This window comes from Eupeodes corollae, chromosome 2 (assembly GCF_945859685.1).
Source record: "Eupeodes corollae chromosome 2, idEupCoro1.1, whole genome shotgun sequence".
Lineage (NCBI taxonomy): Eukaryota > Metazoa > Arthropoda > Insecta > Diptera > Syrphidae > Eupeodes > Eupeodes corollae.
In genome coordinates, this window is record NC_079148.1 from 42,735,125 (window position 1) to 42,761,325 (window position 26,201).

The following is a 26,201-nucleotide window of genomic DNA, read 5'->3' on the forward strand; positions in this document are numbered from 1 at the left end:
ACTTTTAATAAATAATAAAACGTATTCTCTTAGAGTAAATAACGGTTCATTTTAATATTTTTAACATTGCTTCTATAATCGTATGAAAGCTTTTGAAGATCATTCGTTCTATTAAAAATTAAATGGGTACTTGTGGCGTATACGCAATATTTTTATTTATTTTTTCAAAAAGTCCAACATTTGTGTAGCGATTTTAAATTCTTATTATCTAATTTCGATTAAAAACGTTTCTACAAAAAAGTTTGTTCAATAATTTAAATGCCATTTGATTTCTCAAAAAAAAAACCTTAATTTTTCAAACTTATTATTTGAAAATCGTAAGAGAGTTTTTTTTATTAATTTTGTATATATAGAATTGATTATATTCAGTTTAACAATATTTTAAGTAGGCAGTTATTTAGAGCTTATAAGTTTACATTTTAAATTTCAATTTCGTACAAAAATAACCACCTATTCCCGAGATATCAAATTTCGAAAAAAAATTTTAATATTTTTTTAAAAATCAAAAATAAAAACAATGACATTTTTGATCATCAAATATATTTGAGACATTATATGAGCTTGTGCAAACAAAATAAAATGCACGACTAGGTCACACGAACTTGCTCCTGTATGCAAAGAGTCTGTTTAAAATACCTATATAATATTCAAAAATAATATACCTGTTAAATAAGTTTGTCTTCAAAGATACGAGTCTAAATGCCATTTGCTTGTCAAAAAAAACAGCGCGACTCATCCCAAGACACAGGATAACTCATTCCGAAAATGAAAAATACTTGTAAGCATACTCAACAAAAACAATTGTTTGTGTATTCAATTAGTTCGTTCAAAGCTTTTTCCTTTGGATAGCTTAATTTCATATAAGAAGAACCAGGGTGGAAAATAAATTATCTGAAGATAAGAAAGAGGCAGAACATGTATGTTTGAATTGTATAGCGATCGCCTATTGTTTGAGTAGTTAGATATAGATAGATAAAGACATGTTTATAATGATAGTGAGAGAATGTTATTGGTAGGTAGAAGGTACTTACTGCAATCCAATCACATTATTTCTTTCCTACACGTTTTCAGCGCAAACATGGAGTTATTACGTTCAGTTTATTTTTTTCGTTAAATTTTAAAAGAAACAAGCATACGAACAAGTACAAGGAATTTCTATTCATGTCTTTTTTACAGTCAGGCTTTTATGCATTTTGGATTTTAGTTATGAAGTGACACTTAAGCAATAGTTGTAGAGGCTGTACGTAGCACCTATACAGGAATAATATGCATACATACGTTGAAATAGTGATTCTAATAGAAAATACATATACTCTTTCTAGCCCGTTTCTTAAACTTGTACTAAGTATTTATTCTTTTATTTAGGTAGTTAATGTTATAAAAAAACATAAATTTGTACCAAATGTATTAATTTGGATAAAACATAAGAACGTAATTACAATTTTGTTAAAATAATTTACATTAAATACAGTAAAAAAAAAAAACTATTTTAAATTTTATAAATCAAAAAACCCTTGATATACAATTTTTCAATTTTGTTCTTAAAATATTTTTGATGCAGTTGTTAAGTGATTGTAAATATACGCTCTACATTTGAATTTCGTAAAAAAAAAATGTTGACCCGTTTTTCAGATAAAGAATTTTGAAAAAAAAAGATTTTTTTAAAAATCCAAACAATACAAACTGTACTTTTGATAATCAAATATCGTTAGCTTATTCGAAAAAAATGATTGAAATCAATTCATAAGTTGCTGAGAAAATTAAAAAACAAAATAACGGTTCTATGAGCGGTACCTTTCCTGAGCAATCCAAAAATATGTTTTTCTTATTAAAAGAAGCCAAGTTAAAAAATAAAATTTTAGAGAAAATTAAAAAAAAATCTTTTATTTTGTTTTTGAGAAAATTCGAATTTTCGTTTTTGTTAGTTTTTATCTAAAAATCGAATCTGCTCAAAACCTTAACTTCCAAGTTTGAACTCAATCGACCCAAGGGTTTAGGCTGTAGGAGCATGGACAGACAGACAAAACAAACTGGACGGAATCGCGGGACCCACTTTTTTCGACTTCTCTACCATCGTAATATCATGTTCGATTAAAATCTCGAGTTCGGAATTTTTTACGAAAGCAAAACATACCATATATGTAGTTCCTATATGTCGCAAGTAAAAATGAAATCGGTTAAATAATTGTTGAGAAAATTTAAAAGCAAAATAAAGGTTTAATGGGGGAGTACCCTTCTAGATCAAAACAAAAAAGTAAAGTTAATAAAATAAATGTATAGAACATTAAAAAATTTGAGAAAATTCGAATTTTTGATTTTGTCTAATTGTCTAAAAATACTTTAATATTGGACTTAAAATACTGTATGTCAAAATCCTGTATTACAAAATTTTGTATGTATGTACAAAAATATGTATGGTCAAAATTCTGTACGACAATATTTTTGGTTAATCAAAGTTCTGTATTTCAAACTGTTTTAAATTATCTAGAAATAAATTCTGGAGCAAGACGATTTTTGGTTTATTTCTATTTACAACATTTTGAATTATAAAACTTTAAAAAAATAGTGTTTTTAAGAACAAGGTATCATACCAATTATTTGGTAACACTACTTTGAATAACATTTCATGAAAATAACATGTTTCAATTTTCTTTGAATAAAATTGATTTTGTGTGTTCCTTAAAAAGTGTTAGTTTTTGAGTTTTAAGTGACTTTTTTCATAAACATATCAATATTTTTAACTTCCCATAGGAAGTTATTGCAATGTGTCCGATTTGTCAAATTGAAAATTTTGACATTTCTCCACGTTTCAAGGTCCCTAGAGTCGAAATAAAAGATTTTTAGAAAGATGTCTGTGCGTGCGTGTGTACGTACGTTTGTACGGCCATAGCTCAAGAACCAGAAGAGATATTGACTTCAAATAAATTTTGTTATACAGATAATGAGGCAGAAAGATGCAGAAAGGGCTCTCAAGAAAATTGCGTGGGTGGTTTTTTTACCATAGCAGTTTGAAAAAAAGGTGAAAATTTTGGTTAACCTTAAATATCTTACGAACCAAAAACGCTAGAGACTTGAATTAAATTTTATATAATATATTGTAACGTGATACCAAACAGGTATATTTTTTGAAAAAAATCAATATAACGGTTTTTTTTATAAATCAATAAAACTGAAAAAAAAAATTTGTCACCTCCAAAATTTTACGACTGAAATATGATTTCATCCCTAAAACAATTTTGTGCAACGAAAAATAATGTTTTTGACATCTGATAAAATTTTGAGAAAAATAAAATTGACAGTTTTTTTACAAAAAATAAAAACCTAAACAAAAAATTTATAAAAGTAGGTAAACATTGATTTTCGACTCAAAACTTTGAGATATTGGCTTTAATTTACTTTTATTTGACAGTTTTTGTACAAAAATTTAAAAACCGAAAAAAAATTAACAAAAGTTCGTAAAAAATGATTTTTGACTCAAATATCTTTTAAAAACTTTGAGATAATTGGTTTTAACTAATTTTTTCTTATAAGAAATATTGTTTTCAACATTTGGTAAAATTTTTAAAAAATTCGAATTGACAGTTTTTTTACAAAAAATAAAAACCTAAAAAAAAATGTATAAAAGTAGGTAAAAATTGATTTTTGACTCAAATATCTCTTCAAAAATTTTAAATATTGGCTTCAAACTAATTTAATCTTATAAGAAATATTGTTTTCAACATTTGGTAAAATTTTTAAAAAATTCGAATTGACAGTTTTTTTACAAAAAATAAAACTCTAAAAAAAAACAATACTTAAACTTGGTAAAAATTTACTCTCGGCTCAAATAGCTTTTCAAAAATTAAAAATATTGGTTTCAAACTTATTTTATTTTAGAGAAAATATTGTTTTCAATATTCAGAAATTTTTATATAAAAATCCAACAGTCCGTTTTTTTCATAAAAAATAAAATCTACAAAAAATAGTGCGCAAATTTGGTAAAAATACATATAGACAAACTTTTAAGCAAGACAAATCGACAGACGGGATGGGAAGTTATCAGTGTGGGTCGCATCAAAGCCTCTTTTTTTTAATTGCATGCAATATTGTTTTTATATTCTTCATCATCTAAAATATGCTTTAAAAAAAACTTTTATTATGGTTTTTAAAAAAATATATAATTTATCAAGTGCGTCATTTTAGAATACAATATTTTAAGTTTACAGAGTTTTGAAATACAGAAATAAAAACATAAAGAATTCAGTTTTTGTATGAAAATAAAATTTATACCTTTATTCTTTCATTTTTGATTAATACTTAAGTGTAATAATTGTTCTAATTCTGGTTGATAAGCACGATTTTTTCATTGGATTTTATAATAAATTAGAGTTCCTATATTCACATAATTTTTTTCATATTCAAATGTTTAAGTTTAATTAAATTTTTTACAATATTTGCAGGTCTAGGAAACCCCTAAGAGAAGATTTTGTATTTTATCTCGTTAAATGTAAGTATTTTCATAAACTTAATTTTGTTTTCTACATAAATTTATAACTTTTGCAAATATCATTTACGTTTTGAATTTCAACATTGATAACATTAAAGTAATATGTAATAAGACATTTTTCAGATACGTTTTATTTTGCAATATCTTCTGCAATGTTTCTATTTTCTTTATTTGGATTTTATAAGTTATTAAAAAGAACTCAAAATAGTTCCTTAATAGTATTAATATATAAAGAGTGATTTTTTGAAAGCTGTAGGAAAGTTATTTTTCAAAAAAAAAGCATACAATTCAGAAAAAAGCATCAAATCATTTAAATCGATAGTACGGTCCATAAATTTAATGTTTGAAGATTATTTCATGCAAATGTTGACCTTGACTGCGCATCAAATGATTTATCCGCTTAGTCCATTTTAAGCATACTCTTTCCAACATTTTGGACGGTATCTCACGAATAAATGCTTCAATGTTGTCTTCCCATGCTGAATTGTCTGTATAAACATGAGCTTTAACATAGCCCCACAAAAAATAGTCTAGGCGGCCAATTCACCGGTCCCGAACGTGAAAAAAATGTTCACCGAGCACATGTCATGGAAGTCAAGCTCTTGAATTTTTGGCAAAAAATATTGGATATCATCTGACGGTAGCGCTCATCATCTTTGAAGAAGTACGGTCCAATAATGCCACCAGTCTATAAACCACTCCAAACTGTGTCCTTTTATGGATACATTAGTAGCTCTTGCAATGCTTCTGTCTGATATTCAATCCTAAATCGACAATTCTGGTTATTTACGTACCCATTGAGCCAAAAATGAGCTTCGTTGCTGAACAAAATTTTTCGGTAAAAAAGGGGATCTTCGGCCAAGAGTTCATTCACCAAACATTTGGCTTCAATTCTTGCACAAGCACAGAGGCCCAATTGCTGCAAACGGCGACGAATAGGTAATCGATGGTCATCATTAACACTGGCCGATAGGTAGAAATGGCGATCTCAATGCAACCTAGCCTGAGATCCAATTAGCGCTGTAGTGCGCCGTTTTGATAATCATGGCCGATACAGCTGCGATATTTTCTTCAGTACGCACTCTACGTAAGCATGTTGGTGTTTTAATGTCCAACAAAGTAAATTTGGTGCTAAATTTAGTCACAATAGCCCGAATAGCCGCTTCAGTGGGTCGATTTAACTGACCATAAAATGGAAGAAGCGTGCGACTAACTTTCTTAACTATCTTAATCAATAGAAATTAAATAAGTTTATCTCAATGGTAAATCGAACTACCACAAAAACCAATAAAATTCTGAGAAAATTCACGAGTTTTTATTGTTTAATATGTTTAATAATTAATCGTTACATAACACAACACAGCATAACATATATTTCGAGATGACAAATGGGACTTTTTCTGCTGGATAATAATAAAGATATGATATTCCTACATTATATACATAAAATAAATTATCATCCATGATTTAAAAGCCAAAACAAAATCATTATTTGAAACCTCATAATTAACAATAATTTTTCCAAAAACAAAGGCAGATAACAATGTAGAAAATATTTAAAAAAAAAAAAAAGGTTTTAATCCTATTCATAAGAAAAGCTATCGAAATCTTTTTGTGAGATTGAGAGATCTCAAAGCTAAAAAGCCGAACCTAAACAAAAAAAACAAAATATTATACTTTCAGCTTGTCAAGCATAGTACATAGAACATTGAAGAACCTTCAGAAATGATAAATTTTGGTGAAAATTTTCTTCAGAACTTTTAAAGTCTATTTCTGCTCAAGAATGAGTTCTAACGTTGGCAACCCATAGTAGACGTTTAAAAACTACTTTATGTTGTGTGTGTTTTTGAATAAATGTATATGTATGTACTAAAAAGACGTGTTTGACATCTGGTAATTTTTTTTAGAAAAGTATAATTATGAATAAACGTCAACATAAACGCAGTTTTTAAATAGTTTTATTTTAAATTCATTTTAGTAAGTTACCTGACTAATGAGATTATTTTTCTAGTTTAAAGCGATTTTTCCATCACAATATCTTTTAATATTTCAAAGATGTCTGCCGAAACATTTAGTAATTTACTTAATCTACGTGTCTTGTAAAGTTCTGAGATTTCCATTAATATAGATCCGTTCCCTATATTTAGGTTTATTTGCTTTATTTTTTTGAAAAAAAATATGTTCAAATGCACCTTTTTTTAAAGTAGGGAATTGTTATTTTTGCTAGTTAACTTTACATTACAATTTTTGTGTAGTTTTAAAGCTTAATTTTTAATCTAATTTTATCTAATTTTAAACGATTTTAACATTTTACTATCCCTTCATAATTTAGTAAAGTTAAAATCATGGAATGGCTGCTTTGACTTTCAGCAATTTGCTATAAATCCATATGACGTCTGAACAATTCTTTTTTATAAGAGTAGTGAATGGAATTGCCCATTCAACAGTTATGAATTCCAATTAATAGGTCCGTTTAAGTGTATTTGCTTCATTTATTTTCACGAAGTGTCACTTTTTAGACATGTTCGGATGCTCGTTTTTTGATAAAAGGCAATTAGCAATTTACTAGTTAGTGAAACGAAAAGAAAGGTTTAAAATTTTGGACTCTTTTACTAAATTGCTAATATTTATCAAGTTGCTAACTAGTAAATTGTTAAACCCTTAACAATAGGAGATTTAAAATTTGTGCGCTATTGTTTTTAAAATCTTTTTCTAACAAAAAAAATTAAACCTGTCAAAAATGGTATAAATAATTTGTATTTAGGGTTATAAACAAATAAGAAACGTAAGCATTGTTTTAAATCAAAATATTATGACAGATTTTTGCTGTTTAACTTTCCAAGGTGGAGCAAGTCGAAATACTGTGTTTTAAGCTACTGTATGTTCAAAATTCTGTATTATATTGCATAGTTAATATTCTGTATTTCAAAATACTGCATATTTATTATACTGTATCACAAAATGCTGTATTGTCAAAATACTGTAGTTGAGTTCATAACACTGTACACTACTGGAAATTTTGACAGATCAATTAGATTTGTGCAATTGTTGAATTAGATAAGGAACAATTTATGTACAAATGTAAGAGAAATATAAAACAATTAAGTAGAAGAAAATAAGAAGTTTTAGCTTTTAATGTTTCAAAGACTTATGGATTAACATATTTTATTGTTCAAAGGAAGTGTATTAAAACATCATCAACTGTACAAAATTTAATTGAAATACATTAACATAATTTTATTTTTTTATTTGTCAAGACGGCTTTCCTTCCATTGTTGAGGGTTTTCCAATAAGAAATCTCAATTTAAGTTGCCCAACTTTTGGGCAGTTTCCATTTTTAAAGCTGTATGTTTTTTTTATTTGACAAGTAAAAATAACGCCATTATTAATAGTGTAACTTTAAATTGTGTAAATTAACTAAAACATATATTAAAAACAAAAGTTTACTGACAATATACCAACGAGATATTTTGCATGAATAATAAAATATATAATCGCCTTATAATCGATTCAAGGTGTTGAAGATGGATGACATACAGCCCCAAATGTCTAAATGAACGATTTCATAAAAAAGATATGGTGCTGCAAGCGTACTCTTAATGACAATTAAGTTGACTTAGTTTTTCATTGTTGGTTTATTGAAAAATAATTGCACGGAAATATTGTTGTTGGTCCATTAAACCCAATTTTGTATTATAGCCCTCTTATGCCATTAACATAAATCTGCAAATCTGAATAATAATAGAAACAGATTAAGTCTAAAAACATGTAATTTCTGAGCTATCAACAATTCTGTACTAATTATTAGTAGCTTAAAAACAATGCGGCATATTCATAGTCAAATTTTAAACCCGAATCTATTTGAACTGGAGTCTAAATTTAACATATAGGTTAGACACAGCTGCTATTCATAAAGAATTTGCCAGCTCTGTTAAGTTAGATGCAGGTTTAAGGCATATTCTACTACAATTATGAAAAATTTAACTTAAACCTTTACAAAATGGCTCGTAGAGGGTAACAAAATAAATTGAAACCCTTTAAATTATTTTGTTTCCTGTTAGTTGAGAAATTTTTTGAAGTCGGGCTGGTGTTTTAAAACTTGGAAGCACGCAGATATTAGCAAACATTTCATTGAATTTCGATCTATAATATTTAGAAGGTCAATCATAAACTTGAAATTTTTTTTTCTTGAATCGATACCTTTCATACAAACCGTCTTAATCTATTCCAAAAGGGTCCAATCGGGTTAGGTTTCGTTTTTCGTTAGGTGGTACCATTCCAACATCCAGCAAAATATCAAAAGATTGATAGGTATATGCTTAAGTCTTTTGACATTATAATTTTTGATTTTAAACTTTTAAATAAAATGTCTCGTAACTTAATTTACTCAATCAATTTGTCTATTTTTGATGTTTAATAGATTTGACAGCTTTAACATACTCGTAGGTTCCGTCGTGTTTATTTTCAGACTCTAGATTATCGTTTAAAATGGGTTTAAATTGTCTATGAAAAACATAAACTGAAGTTTAACTTAGCAAAAACAAAATCAGATTTTATTAAATCTGTCAAAATTGGGACTATATCCGTATTTTTCCATGTATGTCATTCTTCATTTGACTATTTTGTATGTAGCAACCCTAAAGTTATTATTTTATTTACATTCGTTTCAAATTGTTTAGTTATACGTTCCACTGTTTTGAAATTTACAAGTTTACTTATGAACATTAAGAATTTACACCTAACATTTTACACACCCACTCATACATATCTACATACATCTATAGACAAGTGAAATGAAAAATCTTTGAAATATAGCCACACGGAAAATTCTACTATAGAGCGGTATACAAAGTACGAGCACAAGGACACATATCTATGGACGTATTATTGCGATAAAAAGATCCATGCCATCGCATGTATGTTAGGACATATTGGACACTTATATTATACTCGTATCTACACACTCTTTTACCTATGGAGTGTAGCTTCCTTTTCCCTTGAGGGAGGATTATGTTGGTACTGATGACGGAGGGATCGATGGGGGATGGTATATAGATGGGGGCTGTGAAAAATATAGAGAAGGAACATTAGCGTGTGTTGGCATAGAATGGGAATGAATATTAGATGACATTTTATTTTCTCTGCAATGATGGCGGTATACTATACTAAACTAAAGAACACCATATGTATGCCCCTCTTTTTGTTTCTTTTTCTTTTTTTTTCATTATCTGTTACTTTAGATGAGACATTTCATTTTTCTTCTATATGTATCTACCTATCTACGTGGCGTTCACATGCGCAGCAGCTTTTTTCCATCGGCAAAAAAAAAGAAGATAATTGTAATTAAATCATGGAGAATGTTTATCTTCATGTTTCTGTTAGATATATATTTGGTGTATCTTATGGATACCTATACACAATTCTGCTGGTATTAAAGATGTCCCTAGGTTTTTGATGGTGGAATACTCAAAGCAAATAAGAAGAAGAAGATATTTCAACTAGTTTCATCGAGTACGGACGTTAGAAAGACCGACCTCCCGACTGACGAACGTGACAACTTTACAGCCACACAAAAGCAGAACACCTGTTCGACAGGGTGAGGGAAACTTGTTCCAACAACGTAGCGTGCTCATGGAGCGTTTATATGTGCATATCTATGTACCTGTACCTATGCGACCCTGATGGTCGATAATATTTTTTTCTTCGTTGCCCGTTGTTTTATTACTATAGTATTTTATTTTTTCTTCACCTTTGTTTTGATGCTAGGTGTTCTCTATTCTGCCACATACGAGGTTCTATACACTATACAGTGTCACCCCCAAAAGTTTGTGCATACAAAATGTGAGTGGTTTTTCCACCCTTAGTAGTTTAGTTTTTTTTTACCTACAATTTAGTGAAGTATGTTATGTTATTATTCCCTAGATTGTAGCCATGTAGATATTTTCTTTTTGTATTTTATTTTTATCACGGTCACAAGTAATTTTTATGCTTAGGGTATCTTCAATGATATAAATGAGCGAGTAAGGGTAAATATGAGGAAAACAAATTAAAAAATAGTTATGATTAAAAGAAAATTGATTTCCAGGAAAGAAAATTTGTTCATCTTCAAAGGTAAATTATTTTATTGTATCTCCTATTTCATAAAGTGCCCCAATTTTTTTTTAATTTAACTTAAGCACGTAAAAATAAAGGTTTAACCCTTTAACACCTTCGTTTTTTATATAATTTATTTTTAGTTAATCTCTTGTCTTGGAAGTTAAACATGTTTACATAAAAGATCAAAGTTATTTTATCGTAAACTTGAATTTTTGTAATATATAATGTTTGTTTGATTGGGCTTTAATGATCAATATTCTTGGTGCAATTAATAAAAAACTAATTCATCTTCTGTTACCCGACGTTTCGCTGGCTATTTTGCAGCTTCTTCAAGTTTTTTTTTTCAAATTTATTAGTTTTGTTACATTTTTTGTCGTTATAAAAAGTTGAATAAATAAATAAATAACACAAATAAAAAGATAAATAATCGAACAATTTGAAATAATAGAACAAAAACACAACAAAGTTAAAACTAATATCACAATTTATCACTTCTTATGGCAACACTTTTGTGGTTTAAATGTATTTTAAAGTATTCATAGTTTACTTTTTCCTTAAAATTTTCTGTAAAAGATGGAACATACTTAAGCAATAAAGGACTTATGTAGATTATAGAAATTACAACGGGTATTCCATTTCAAAATTAAATAGTCTTGGAATTCAACATCTGTCAAACTAAGTTGTTTAAATAATTCTGTTTTCAGTTAAAAGTTTAACATTTACGAAAATGAATTGCAATTGGTTTTTACAATACATACAAATTGTTAAAACCTACTACAAAAATGGTGATTGTGTGAAAGCTACATATCGTGCTTAAGGATTATATTATGGTTTACATAATCGTGAAACTACACAAGCAATTTGCAAAATTCTGAAGACATTTGAAGAGACTGGATGGTTTACAGATATTGTGGATCATCGTTTCGCTCGTACCACTGAAAATATCGCTTATGTAAGTGATAGTATTTCCGAAGACCCGAAACCGTCGATTATCCCTCGTTCTCAGGAATAAGGACTGCCTTACGGCACATTATGGCGTATTTTGCATTTGGATCTACACCTACATCAATTTAACATCCAGTTCACACAACAACTGAAGCCAGCTGACCACTCACAACATCGTCGGTCCTAGATACGTTGAATGGGTGCTTGAACAACAGGCACTAGACGGCGATTTCTTAAACAACATTTTCTTCAGCGACGATGAATTACATTTCTCACTCGGGGTTCTGAGAATTCTGAAGTAATTGAAGATTGGACATTACTTCTTCTCTAAGGTGGCGCTATAGTCCTGTGTGAACTAGGGCCTCACCCAACAAACTCCTCTATCTAGCACGGTCCCTAGCTAGATGTCTCTAGTTTCGCACTCCAAATTGGGTGAGGTAACTTTCCACTTGTGAGCGCCACTGATCCGCGGTCTGCCTCTACTGCGCTCTCCTGCGCTCTCCTGCGGGTGTGGATTCGAAGACTTTCCGGGCCGGAGCATTGCATTCCATGCGCTCTAAGTGACGCAGCCATCTTATAGTCGTTGGACTTTTAACCTTCTGGCTAAGTCTACGTCGATGTACAGCCCGTACAGCTCGTCGTTCCATCTTCTCCTCCACTCCCCTTCGATGCATACGGGACCGTAGATCACACGAAGAACTTTTCTCTCGAAACGACCCCAGGTGCTTTAATCCGCTTTTGTCGTAGTCCATGCTTCTGCACCGTATAGCAGGACGGGATGATAAGGGTCTTATATTGCGACGCTTTGGTCCTTCGAGAGAGGACTTTTCCACTCAATTGCTTTCTTAGCCCAAAGAAACAGCGGTTAGCAAGAGTTATTCTGCGTTTGATCTCAGCGCTGGTGTTGTTTTCTGCGTTTACAGCCAAAACTAGACATGGCTCTATACAGGTCGTCCCTGTAGATGCTGTCATATGCGGCCTTGATATCGATGAAAAGATGGTGGGTGTCGATTTGGAATATTTGATCGACAGTGGACTTTTCTGGTCTGAAACCACACTGATAAGGACCTATCAGGTTGTTGATGATGGGTTTTAGACGTTCACATGTTACGACAGAGAAGATTTTATAGACAGTTTAGAGTCCTTTTTTCAGGATCGGGCAAACACTACTGAGGTTCCATTCATTGGGCATGCTTTCTTCCAACCATAACTTACAAATAAGTCGGTGCTTGCTCTTAACCAACTTAGCTTTAAAGAGCTTGGCATTCAAGCCATCCGCTTTAGCGGCTTTATTAGACTTCAGCTTGGATATGGTAATGTTTACTTCGTCTAAGTTGGGAGGACGGTATTGTTGGCTTTCGTCATCTATGTTAAATGGATCATTCTGCCTGACAGTGGAATTCGGTTCGTCTTCTCCGTGATACAGTTTGCAGAAGTGGTCCTTCCATATCCCCAGCATTGACTGCGGTTCCACTATGATGTTTCCACTTTCGTATTTGCAGCCTTCGGTTTTAGGTTTATGTACATGTGAATTTCGTTTCACCTGTTCATAACACTTTCGAACTTCATTCCTGCTTTTAATCCTCTCAACATCTTCGACCGTACGGTTCTGTAATCACCATTTTTTGAAAGCTGTTTCCAATGAGAAGTTTTACTTTGAATTTGCCAGGTATGTGGTAAGCTATTATCATTTTTTGTTTCTTAACTTGAAGTTATTAACAATGTTAGTATTAAAAGATAGGAAAAAATCAAAAATCGACTGATTTTGATTCTGAAAAAAAGAATGAAGTTGCTATAAAAACTTAAAAATACGGTCTTCGAAAATGGTCTTCAAATCTGAACATGGACAATAGGTGCAATATTGTTGAAGCTGTCATTTCACCATAAGTGGATATAGCATCAACACATGCAAACAATTGCTTTTTATTTTAGAAAATTGGTTCGGGAAATGTTCCACAATCTTCGACAATCATCTAACCAAGTGAACCATTCACAAGTTCAGTAAACTATCAACCACTGTATCCTCAAGTCTCGATTCATCTTGGTCTTGAAATACCACGAAATTATATAAATATTCTTTAAACGAATATATCCGTCGATAACTTTGAAAATTAAAAAAAGGACCTTTAAGGAACATCACAGTTGTTCTTGGGAATGTACATTTGAAGTCGGCCTCTCACAAAGTCTCTTACGGAAATGAACCCTTCTCCTTTTAACTAAGCAATATCGATATGTATTGCATGGCCTTACAAGTAAGTCTAAAATTCACATAACAAGTGCTGGTGTTGTTCTGGGCTCCGTTTTGTGTCAAAATTTATATATATTCAATGATCTCTTATTTAAATAAATAAATTGGGTTCCGCAACATCCCGTTGAAAACTAGGGTCTTGGGAAGCTAAAGTTTTAAGCTGCATCCAAAGGGCTAATTTGAGAAAGCACTTTCCATGACAAGAATTACTCTTTGATCTATATTTATCTATATTTATTATTTATTTAATATCAATTAGAGTTTACAATCTCAAATAGACAAATGAAGTTTTTAAAATATTCGTTGAATCATTATAAAATTAAAGCTACATACAAAAAAAATTACAATTATTTAATTACATTATTCAATTTGTTAAAAAGTACAAGTTTAACATATTTTTGAATGAGTTTTGACTCAAATGAAAATTAAAATCTATATTAAGTGATACATTATTAATCTCACTAACACTGCGAGTTATGGGTTCATTAAACGCATAATTTACTCTATGAACGTTTTCCCGGAATAATGTTCGAATTCTTAGTTCTCTAAAAGGAGCGTAAAGATCAATAAGCGATAATAAATAAGGACAATCAATATGATATGATAGGATATCTCTGACAAAATTTATGGCAAACATCTTACGGCGATTTTCTAAAGTCTGCATACCAATAAGCTGACATCTAACGATATACAAAGGCATTTCAATGTTCCAGCCTAGTTTGTGTACTACAAATCTTGTAAATTTTTTTTTTACATTTTCTATTCTTGTAATATGAACATTGTAATGATTATTCCACACTACGCAGCAATATTCAAGGATTGATCTAACATAAGCCACATAAAGGGCTTTAAGTGTGTAGGGGTCCTTAAGACCAAATGAATTACGAAAAATAAAACCCAACATAGAGTTGGCTTTGTTCACCATGAATTCTGTATGTTGTACAAAGTTTAGCTTGTAATCAAAAATGACTCCAAGGTCTTTTTTAATAGAAGGACATGACTTTGCATATTGTAGTCGTAAACGATAGGTAACAAACGACGCACGTCTAAACGAAAAACATTGACATTTGGATATGTTTAGAGCTAATTGGTTAATATTGCACCATTTGATAAGATTGTTTACATCATTTTGGAGAAGTGTACAGTGTGTTAAGTTTTTTACACGTCTAAAAAATTTTAAATCATCCGCAAACATAAGACGCATTGAATTTGTAAGGACATCAGGTAGGTCATTAATAAAAATAAGGAACAGCATTGGACCTAAATGACTCCCTTGCGGAACGCCAGAAGTTACAGAAAAGGGATGAGAGGTAATCAAATCAATTGAAACGAGTTGACTGCACCCTGTAAGATAAGCTGTCAGCCATTTTAGCATGTTGGAATGAAAACCTATGTTCTCTAATTTTTTTAATAAAATTTTATGATGCACCCTATCAAACGTTTTTACGTGTTGGTACGGGGATATGATTTCTTTTAATAAAAAATTCAATTTATCGCAAACATTTTTTTCAAATACTTTTGCTATCGAGGACAATTTATTAATAGGTCGGTAGTTTGTTATTTCCTGTTTTGGACCACATTTGTGAATAGGAGTAACAAAGGACGTTTTCCATTCTGGCAAAAATACACCATAAGTTAACGAACTATTAAACACAAAACACAAAACTGTACACAGAACGACGGAACATTTTCTTCTTGGAGAATTTGTCAATTCCTCTCAAGAGTCAGTACCCGTCAAAGAAACTTTAGATGGCATATGCTGGGATCGAACCCAATACCTCTCGTATGACAGCTACGGGTATTATTACGGTATCTCTTATCTGCAAATTCTAATAAATTGCAATGATAAGGCTTCTCAGACTTTCATGAAACATTGCGGCGGTGGTGTTCTAGTGATGTAAATGTTTCTATTATAGTTCTATCACCTTTGTAAATTACGGCCAGATCAGAAGGGGTGACAAATTTCTTGCACAGTCGGAGGAATCCTAAGCTCCTAGCAGCATTTCTGGAAATGTCGAATATGTGATCATTCCATAATAGGCAATAATAGATTTGGTCCACAGTTCGGTTAGATAATCCATCAAATAACAGGTAGACCTATTGCGTGCTGTTGGACGATAGTTGGAGGGAGAGGAGGATTCACCTTTTTAGGGACAGGCTGGACAAATGAGTAGGAAAGATTGAAAAGTTTACGCAGTGATTATACCAGCGTTGAAGCACACCTCTTTAGAACAATAGGAGGATACTACCCGGGCCAGCTAATTTGTGTATGTAAATGTCTTTCAGTACTCTTGCAACTGCACGGGAGCGAAAGAACATTTGTCCCATAAAATCTGTACTACTTTCGGTTGTTGGCAGCGGCAGCGAAGATTTGACGTTTAAGCAAATTGCATTCCACATTCTCGGAGTACGGCTAAAGAACGAATCTATGTACTTTATCACTAAGACCAATATACTGATAAGTATTTTTGAAGGCGTGAGTATTAATATTATGAATAGCTCTCAAAATAACCTCATAGAATCTTGAACATAAAACTTAAATCTTTAAACCTTATTCCAAAAAACTATCTAATTTCCGTTACACTATGATTTAATAGCAAAAAATTCCATGAATATATTTTTTTTCATTGATAAATGTGATTATTTATCAACTCGTATATACGTGTACATTTTTATAAACAAAGCCTAATGCTGCTACTCTATTAAAATATCAATAAGTCATACAACAGAGGATTAAATGATTAGAAATATGATTCAAAATGATTAGAAATCAATATAAAAGGAAAACCATATGTACCTATATGGTAGATACTATATATAAACTTCTCTTGAGATATTTTCAAGGAAACAATAATATACCGATGTTCTACATTCAAAAGAAATCTTTATGGTTTCATAATAAGTACCTAATCATATTCGAATATAATAAAATATATAAACAGAATGAATATAGATGCCTCATCACATGCCTTCTATTTTCAAGTGTTATGAGAGTATATCAATTTTATATGAGTATCCATCGATTTCGATACATTTGTACGTATATGGTATTCGTAAGGAATATTTATAGATACTTTATGACATAAAAAACAAAATGTCTTTGGTGTGATCGCGCATTTTGTGAAGACTTTTAAGCACTTAAGAAATCACAAGTTATAAATCTCTTTATTAAATTATAAATGAAAGCATACGTAAATATATATGTATATTGTATTCTCTCTATATTGCCTCTTATATATATTGTAGAAAGGAAAAGATTAGTTTTATTTCTTTACTATTTTATTTGTTTGCATTCTTTGAAATAGCATCAATCACCTGTATTGATAGATACTTATTATTAGCAACAACTTTATAAACATACATAAAAATGTATATAGATAGATTACCTTCTTCAAATTGTTTTACTATCTTTCTATTTTCTTAAGTGCATAACATCTTTAAAATTTCCGTGGCAATAAATAAATATGAGAGTATATAATATATTGAAGATTAGAGAAGTGCTTTTCTTAAAAGAGTTGATATATAAATTTAAAACCTAACGATCAAAGTCCGTGCGAAGTACAACTAACAAGTGTCTTTTTGAGACTTTTTTTTATAGGCATATATTAAAATCAATGATTTGCAAATCTTTAAGATCTTCATTAAGTTAACAGCGTCTATGCTCTAATACGAAGTTTCTATTTCTAAGATTCTTAGAAATTCAATACAAAACTTCACAAATTTTGTCTATCAAATCTCTAAGAATTTAACTTTTTTGATTAGATTTCTTAATCGCACTAAAAAACAGAAAAGAGAATGAAAGTTTATTTTACAATAGGTAAGAAATTCTGAAAAACCCTTATTTTGTCACTTTGAAGCAGGAAATTTTTCGATCGTAATCGTACTTGGACTCTGCAAATGTTTTGGAAATTAACTAAACATTAAATTTAATACAAATTTAGATATCTTAGTTAACCCCTATAGGCTTCCCATCGTTTGGCTTTTTTATTAATAGCCGCACATAAAATAGTAGGTAAAACAAAAACGTTTCCTGTATGCGTTCAAATAACTAGGCTTTTAAATCGCAGTGAATGCATTCATCTGGTTCGTTTAGCTGTCACGTTTTTGGAAAATACAACGATAGAAAATTGAAACCTTTGTTGGATCAAACAAATTAATTTAATATATGTAAATAAAATGTTGTTCTTTTCAGCAATATCACGTCTTAAAAAAGTTGCGAATCTATAAGACAATATACTCTAGTTCTTAAGAACCATTAGACATGCAATATGTTTCATGTTCCGAGTAATTCAAAATAAGGTATATTATCTGCAATATCTTCGATGAAGTTGTTAAAAGAAAAAAAATTCTCAAAAATTCAAGATTTTCTTTCTTGCTGTCTGATCTGTTAACTCTTTTAATGTTAATTGTAAAGAAATATGGCTTTTGCAATCGTTTGTTTCTTTCTCTAATTTTTTAACTCCTGATTTCTTTGAATGCACTTCATTTACAAGCTGCAAAATTTCAGCTTTCTTTTTCAATAAATTTCATCAACTCTCACCCTCTTTGAACAATTTTTGCTGGAAGCCTACTTTTTATTGCTCTATTTTGTTAAGAAGGTAAACTCATCAATGTAATAACATGTCACCTTTAAAACATTATATGGAATCTTTTGGAAAAGTATCTTGATTAAACAGGACGATTAAATTATCAAATAATCGATTTAAAAAACCTTATTTGCGCCATTCGCAAGATTTAACACAGTATTTATACTTAACCATAACGTTTTGACTTTTTCTTTTGACTAATACTTGATGAATTTGAAAACTACGGATATCTTAATTCTATCGTAAAGATATGAAGGACTCCAAAAAAAGAGGCTGGGATGTGACCCACACTGATAACTTCCCATCCCGTCTGTCGATTTGTCTTGCTTAAAAGTTTGAAGGTTTTCGTGATGGGTTAAAAAATTTGCGTACTATTTTATACTTTTAAAAACTACTGAATGTCGAAAACAATATTTTCTGTGAAATACGATATATCGTAATAACAATAAATATCGTAAAAAAAGTTTCAAAAATTAAAACAAATACTGTCTTGTTTTAATTTTTGAAAAGCTATTTGAGTCAAAAGTAAATTTTTACTAAGTTCAAGTATTAGGTTTTTATTTCTTGTAAAAAAAACTGTCCATTCGATTTTTCTGAAAATTATAACAATTGTTGACAACAATATTTTTTAAAAGATAAAAGTAGAAGTTTTGAAAAGATATTTGATTCGAAAATCAATCTTTACCAACTTTGAGTAATTTTTTTGTAGGTTTTAAGTTTTTTTTGTTAAAAAAATGTCAATTAAATTTTTGTCAAAATTTAACTGAATGTTGAAAACATTACTTTTTTAAAAGATAAAAGTAGTTTAAAGATATTATCTCAAAGTTTTGAAAAGATATTTAAGTCGAAATTAAATTTTTTCAAACTTTTATTAATATTTTTTGTTTAGGTTTTTATTTTTTGTAAAAAAAAACTTTCAATTCAATTTTTCTCAAAATTTTTCCGAAAGTTGCAAACAATATTTTTTATAAGTAAAAATTAGTTTTAAGCCATTATCTCAAATTTTTGAAAAGATATTTCTGTTGAAAGTCAATTTGTACCAACTTATGTTAAATTTACTTTTGAATTTTTATTTTTTATGTAAAAAATGTCCATTCGATTTTTCTCAAAATTTTTCAGAATGTTCAAAACAATATTTCTTATAAGATAAAATAAGTTTGAAGCCATAATCTTAAGTTGTTGAAAAGATATTTGAGTCGAATTTTAATTTTTACGAGCTTTGATTAATTTTTTTTCAGGTTTTTATTTTTTATAAAAAAAAAAACTGTCAATTTGATTTTTTGAGTTTTTTCTTTCGTTGCACAAAATTGTTTTGGAGATGAAATCATTTTTTATTTGTAAAATTATCGAGGTGACAATTTTTTTTAGTTTTTTCCATTTATAAAAAAAAAACCGTTAATTGGATTTTTTTGAAAAAATATATTTGTTTGGAATCACGTTACAATATATAATATAAAATTTAATTCAACTCACTAGTGTCATTGGTTCGTAAGATATTTAGGGTTAACTAAAATGTTCACATTTTCAAAAAACTGTTATGGTGACAAAAAAAAACACCCACGCAATTTTCTTGAGAGCCCTTTCCGCATCTTTCTGCCTTTTCATTTGTATATAATACAATTTATTTGAAGTCGATATCTCTTCTGGTTCTAGAGCTGTGGACGACGATAAAACGTCGCGACCGTACACGTACGCACAAACATCTTTCTAAAAAATCTTTTATTTTGACTCTAGGGTCCTTGAAACGTCGAGAAATGTCAAAATTTTCAATTTGACAAATCGGACCTATTACAATAACTTTCTATTGGAAAATAAACAAACATTGTTTAAGCCAATTCCTTGACAAAGTTAAAAAATCATTTTAAAACTCGACCAGTTACTAGGTTTGTTCGGTTTATTTTTAAAATTTGGGTTTAAAAATATTAAAAACTCTGACATTTTTTCACTTTCTATAAATTTCCTAGAAGTCAGTGTAAATTTATTATTGAATTTTATGGATTTAGCTCTCAATTTAATAAAACAAGGTTCTTACGAATGACAAAAATACTTAAATAGCGCCCCGAAGGATTTTTTGACATACATTTTTGACGTTTAATCGAGTAATGATGAGAAATTAGTGTTTCTCATTCATTTCAGATTATTAAATAAATTGTAGATTTATGTACATTAACTTCCATTTTTGATTACCTGTGGATCAATGTAGTTAAGAAGTATTTCTTGTATTTTTAGAATTAAATGCAACAATAAAACCTGATCATTGAATCGTTCGAATATCCTTGACCCTCAAAATTAAGGGTCTAATAAATGGTAGTTTTATCTCAAACTGAGATCTAAATCAGAGTTCTAACACTCCAGAACATGATGAAGAAATAACTTAGAACTCAGCCGAGTTTTTAAGACTAAAAATTTGTCAAGAAATTGGCATTCTCGGTCCCAGTGCTTTTGTATCTTCAACACTCGATTTTATTTAAATTGTAGAATCCTGTGAGAAAGTTAAAATGAAACGAGATGTGTTGGCTTTAACTTTCAAGTCAGAACTGATTTGTATTTATTTTTGAAACACTATTTATACAATAAAGTTTGTTTATACTCGATAAACAAGTTTGATTATTTAAACAAAATTCAATATCAAATATGTTTGAATACTGAGTTTTTCTTAAACTAAGTTATAATATATAAATTATTATTTTAATTTTGATTGCCACAGTACTCGCCCTCTAGTGACAACGATATCTATCTGGTATATGGACACGTCTACCATAATTTGTGGTTTGAGTTGTCATTTGAGGTGGATTGGAGCACAAATTTGGAGTGGTATTTCTTTCTTGTGTTTGTTCTTCTTCTTCGTTTAAAAGAAACGCTGGTTTGAGACGATCGATAGAGATATTTTTATTTCAAGTGTGAAATATTTGCTCGTCTTCGATTTAACAAGGTATGGACCATCATACGGTTGCTGGAGTGGTTTTCTTTCTTAGGAAGGAAAACATGACTTGAATTTTAAAGGTTTTTGGCTATGAATGTTTTGTTAGAGCCATGGCGCTCAGGTAGGATTGGTTGAAGATTTTGCATCGTTTCTCGGATTTTATTCAAGAAATCATGGCTGGAGGTAGCATCAGCTGATGTGAATAAATCGCCTGGAAGTCTTAATGAGGTACCATAGACAAGTTCAGCTAAGTTTGCTTTGTAGTCTTCTTGTAAAGATGATCTTAGGCCAAGCAGAACGATAGGGAGTTTGGCTACGCAATCTTGTGTTTCTTGGCATTTGATAGCTGTCTTCAAAGTTCGGTGGAATCGCTCTATCATGCCATTTGCCTGTGGATGATAAGGCGATGACCGGTGTCTCTTAATACCCAGAAGTTTTGCAAGTTCGTTGAAAAGAGAAGATTCAAATTGCCTTCTTTGGTCCGTCACAATATCTTTGGGGATTCCGAACCTTGAAATCCATCCAGAAAGAAAAGCTGTCGCAACTGTTTCGGCGGTGATGTCTGTGAGTTGAATGACTTCAGGCCATCTGGTGAAACGATCGATGCAGGTGAGAGCATCCATCTGAATATGGCAAAGGTCCAGATGAACATTTTGAAATCTTCCTTCAGGTAGCACGAACTCGGCGGTTGGAGATTGCATGTGCTGTTGGATTTTGCTCTTTTGGCAGCTGATACATGTTTGCGACCATTTACGACAATCTTTCCTAAGGTTTGGCCAAATGTAACGTTCTTTGAGCATCTGCGTAGTTTTCTGAACTCCTGAATGTGACAAGTTGTGAATCGCATCGAAAACTTGGGGCCGCAGATTCAATGGGACATATGGACGTGCCTTGCCTGTCGAAATATCGCAAAAGATTTGGTGCTTTGTGTTAGGCAGAGTGATTTGTTTCAGTTGTAAGGATGTTGTTGCACTGAGGAGTTGTCTGAGTTCTTCATCTGTTTGTTGTTCACTTGCCAAATCGTCGGAGTCGATGGGAGATGGCGAGGAAATGACATTTAATCTTGATAGAGCATCAGCCACAACGTTATCTTTGCCTTTGACATGCCTAATGTCTGTAGTAAACTGTCCGATGTAGCTCAAATGTCTGAGTTGACGTGGGCTTGATTTCTCAGGTTTTTGTTGAAAAGCGAAAATAAGCGGTTTGTGGTCTGTGTACAGCACAAACTGTCTTCCTTCAATCATGTGTTGAAAATGCTTGATTGCCATATAAGCACTCAAAAGCTCACGGTCATAGGCACTGTATTTGGTTTGTAAAATCTTATTGACCCAAGGGTATGCATGGAGAGGAGCTTGGATCTGTGCAGCTTTGGGAATAAAACGTCTATAGAAGTTAAGCATGCCCAAAAATCTTCGTAGCTCTTGCACTGTTGACGGCTTTTTGTAGGAAAATCAAATATGTTTGAATACTGAGTTTTTCTTAAAATAAGTTATAATATATAAATTATTATTTTAATTTTGATTGTCACAAAATGTTTGTATCAGAATCTTTTAGATTTGAAGAGATTTGAGATTTTACGATTGTTTTCTAAATTATGTTTTTTCCTGCCTGTTTCTTATTAACTAAATGTCTTTTTAGAAATTGCAATTTCAAAAATATAATGATAATAACAATTCCAATTCCAATAACAAGTACCTAGATATTGATTTTTTTGCCGCGACCTTTCCCAAAAACATGTTTCCTATTATGTCTTAAAAATTTAATTGGGTTATGAAATGCATCTTCATTTACATTTTGCACTTATTTTTAAAAAGCTCCTGCATTCAAAAAGTGTTTGCTTTAAATTCAGAAACTTTTCACATTTAAAGTTTAAAAAGCATTATAAATGTTATGCATCGATAAAAAGTTTTCATGCATACAAATTACAAAAAGAAATAAAATTAATTCTTTTATATAAAGGGTGACTACATTTAAAGGGCTTTTCGGTTGATTCGGAAAAAAAACACAAATTATTTAGAAAATGACTACAATTTCAATATATTTTGATAATAAAGGTATATTTTAAATTCGTATGAAACAAAATAAAAATATCATCTTAATGGCCGCAACCTAAGCAGTATACCTCCACTGTTGTTCTTATAAGTCCTTTAGATCCGGTTTGCTCAAATTTTGGCAGGATTTTTCCAATTTTACGTACATGTGGACGATTAAATTGACCAAACAAGTTACAAAGTCTAGAATGTATTTATGCATTTTGATTTAAACGCCTATTTTCATAATAAGCCTGAATATCTTTCACGCGTTGCTCGATTTCGTATCTTTCCAAGGTTCAAATTGGGCTAGTCTGAAAATTAGAAATGTCAAATGAAATGCAGACAAAACTTGAAGTTAAAGTGTGGTCCACATTCAACACCAGCCCTTGAAATCTAACCACCTTTTATTTCACTCATTTTGTTCCCTATACATTTTTAACAAAAACAGTACTGCATGACAATTTTTTAATATTTTAAAAAAAAAAAAGTTTTCATGAATTGTTTTTAAATGGAACAAATCTGTATTTTACATGATTTTTTGTAATTTATTTTTACATAACTTTAACAATTTGTGCACCCAAAATTTTCCAAAAAGACCTCAACTTTGAACATCTGACTGTCTTATTGTTTTATGTTGAGCTTTTGTAAAAATACATAAATATTTCAAAATGTATTGTTAAAGTTTTTATAATATCATCTTATCATGAAAAACTCGTGAAGGTAATTTATTTTTATGATTTTTAAGTGATTGACATACGCCATCTATTAACAAAACAATTCTAAGAAAATTCTAAATACCTATTTATCATTTATCTTTTAAAATCAAAATTAATTTTATTATTAAAATAAAACCAACAACGCAATTGGCATCTTTCTTATCGTATGGTGACATTTTCTCTTCCTTTTATATCAATAACGGTACCTACCAATTTCATTAATCTCGTTTTTATATTGATTGATCTTCAAGGCTTATATTTTCGTCTTACCTATCAGTTATCACAAATTTTATATAAAGATATACACAGAACGTCGTCGTCGTGCAAAATGCTTATCAAAATCTCTTAATTGCTTTGACACATCTTTTGTGGGATTTTTTGTTGAATTTTTGTAAAAGAAAAATAATAAATAATCACACCTCATCAGATCAATTGCCGCTGTCGCTGTCGTCGTTATAGAGTTGCGGTACTGAGCGATGACAATAGCAGCGGCGGCAGTGGCAGCGGCAGAGAGACACTTTCAAACATCAAGACTTGGCACAGATGATTGATAATTTTGTATTTTTTTTCATTTTTTTTTTCCAAACGCGCTATCGTCTTCAAAGAACTTTTCAAAGTCCAGTTTACTTAAATATTTATTTTCCACCATCACCCGGCCTGGCCCTGCCCTCATTGTAGGTTACTTTTTCTGTTCAAAGCTTATAGGTACATAGACTTATTTCAATAAGTTTTTAGATAAATTTCTGTTTTGAACCTTTATTTTTCGTTTGAAATCACAAGAGCGAGCTACATACATACTACATATATTTCTCTGATAACGACATCCAGTCATCAATTAAAATGATTTAACGACTTCTTTTGCGCATATAAAACACATTTTTGATTTAAAGCCTTTTAAACTCGTTATACTTAGAATGTTATGATGATGGGTGGCTTTTGGAATGTTTTTTTATATATATAAGTAGGTATACGATATAGAAAAACATCTATGTATATTTTCAACATTATGTACATAAATATCTATTGATTGGGGGATGTTATTGAATGAGTTCATTCTTTGCAATTGTTGTCAAAGTGGATATCCATAGATATAGGAACGTTATATTATTGGTATTTCGATACTTATAAGTCTTGTTGAGCTCGTATCTTATCAACAATGCTTTTGTTTCCAAATCCTGTACTTGTATACGTGATACATTATACATTTTTCTTTAAGAAGAAATATTTAGTTAGATATAGATACGTTTGATACTTTAGCTTAAACTTTATTAAGAAGAGTTTTTTTTTGTCGGAAACACTTTATAATATGTTCCAACTGTTAGCTCGATGACAAGATTGGATTATGTCTAAAGCTGACACTTAGTTTCACATACATAAGTAGAGCCTATTAAAAGTATAAAACTTTTATTTGAATCGACAAAAGTACCCAACCCACCAAAACTCAAAACATTTCATTGTAATAGCTTTTGGCGGGAAAAACTAAAATCTTACTCAATGTTAATGGAGCATTCACTTTGAATTGAATCCCATTTTACAAGAAATTGAAAATTCGATTCCCGAACATTATTGAAATTCCAAGCGGTTTTTTCCCTACATAATGTAAACTTGGAATTTAATTTGCTTAAGTGTCTCAAAAGAATTAAATGGATATTTTGAGCAACAAGGCCTTGAAGTCTTGTATGAAACGACTAGATACAATTTTATGTGACAGTGGCTGAGTTCAATCTCAGACAGATAGGGTACCCGGATACCTTTTTGTTAGTGTTTTACGTGTAAGATGTCAAAAAAGGAATCCAAAGGTATCCAAGAATTTCTGGGGTATGTAGGTATCTGAAAGAACAGCTGATTCAACACATGGTTGAATTGCAAGAAACTTGAAAACTGTTTTCAGCTTTTTGTATTTGTTGGTAAATAAAAAGATACAAAATGTTAGTTGAAGTTGTATTTGAGGATATTCTGTACATAATAGACGGTGGAGATGCTATTTGCCTCACAAATTTAAAAAGTAATTATGATCTATTTTTTTAAACTTCAAAATTGATTGATAACCATCATCCGACAAATCAGTTGAATTATCCATTACATGTTTTATCTTACAACAATTTTGACTTTTTTTTGTGAACAGCTGAAAGTTAATTTTATTTTTTGACAGCTATCTCAATACAGCT

General features: G+C 30.5%; 1 protein-coding gene across 1 annotated transcript in view; it reads left to right on the forward strand.

Annotated features, from left to right (window-relative positions):
- The first annotated feature begins 4,427 nt into the window (after positions 1 to 4,427).
- The window catches only part of LOC129944645 (zinc finger protein 236), a 56,495-nt gene continuing 34,721 nt past the window's right edge, over positions 4,428 to 26,201 (forward strand). Inside the window, exon 1 of the mRNA XM_056054216.1 lies at positions 4,428 to 4,486. The gene's annotated coding sequence lies outside the window, so the exon portion shown is untranslated. The remainder of the gene's footprint in view (positions 4,487 to 26,201) is intronic.